Below are 1369 nucleotides of genomic sequence, written 5' to 3'. Positions count from 1 at the left end.
GAAAATCAAGAAACGGACGTACACGCTTCTCCTCGCGGTGCGAACATGTCGACCTCCACCTGCACAGATATAATTGATCACAGGATATGCGGAATAGCGCGAATGAACGGCAATATAGTGCAAAATAGACGCGAAATCCACAAAATATGTAAATTAGTGACGTGTCGGCGCCGCAGGACAAGCCATACGTATGCCAGGCGTGCCGAGACACATCGCGAAGCCTGTTACGCGAGACGACGGTCAGAGAAACCCCCTCGAAATGCCTTACGGACGTGATCGGCGATTAACAAAGCTCGTTCTATAAGTTTTCGGCTTTCTAAAAAAATATTGTTGAAGTTTATTGCCCCTGGTAGCCAGGCAACCCACCCCAACCGGTCTTGAGGGGCGCAATGATGCTGCGGCGTACATTTCGTGTCCTTCCGCAACGCCCGGGATGAAGCTTTGTTGATAAGAAACGATTTTAACCCGCATGAATCGTTTTTCGGAAATGCTCTAAAATGGTTTGTTGCCCCTGGTAGCTATGCAACCTGCGCGCACGGTCCGCATAGCGCTCTTCTGGACAGGTGGACAGGGGGACAATATAGACCAACATTTTGGTACCATAGAAGTAACCCCCGGACGGCTGAAGTGGCTTGGGGAAGCCGTTAAACCTCGAAAAACGTCGCTTTTGACACAAAAGCGACAATTTTCGTCCCCGTGGAACGTAGGCAACACACCCCAGAAGGGCCAACGGTCTGCTTTCCTCATTGGTAAGGTCTAGAGATGATGTAAGCGTGTGGGTGACCTCACACGGCCGAATCCGGGTGAGATAATACGATTTTAGAGTGCTTGAGGCAATTGAAGAAAATCGAAAATCTTCGAGACCGTGGCGCAACCTTTTTTTGGCTGAGCGATTGGCGAGGCCTATTACTCCAGTGATCAAAAAGTTTCGCGTCTGTCTGTCCGTCTGTCTGTCTGTGGTGTGATTTTGGGGACCTGTGGTTTTTGATTTTTTAAAAATCCAATTTTTGAGCTAGAATGCTCTTCTTCGAACTTGATCTGTCTTTTTATGACACAAAACGACCCTGAAAATCCCAGGTCGCTAGCTCAATTCGTTCTCGAGTTATCGTGCGCACAGACAGACACACAGACACACAGACAGACAGACAGACGCGAAACTTTTTGATCGTCACTGGAGTAATAGGCTTCGCTATCGCTCAGCCAATGAGGGAAAAAGGTAGGAAAGATCGTGCGCTAAAGAAACAAATGCTCCAGGTACTTCGTACCGTAACGTAGCTCATCTCCTTACTCTTACACGGACGACAGACAGACAGACGGACACGGGAGCGGTTGCATAAGCCCGCTTTAATGCTTCTTTAAAAGCAGAAGG

This window comes from Frankliniella occidentalis, unplaced genomic scaffold (genome assembly GCF_000697945.3).
Source record: "Frankliniella occidentalis isolate FOCC.00 unplaced genomic scaffold, Focc_3.1 Scaffold888, whole genome shotgun sequence".
In the NCBI taxonomy this organism is placed as follows: Eukaryota; Metazoa; Arthropoda; class Insecta; order Thysanoptera; family Thripidae; genus Frankliniella; species Frankliniella occidentalis.
This window is presented reverse-complemented; position numbering follows the sequence as displayed.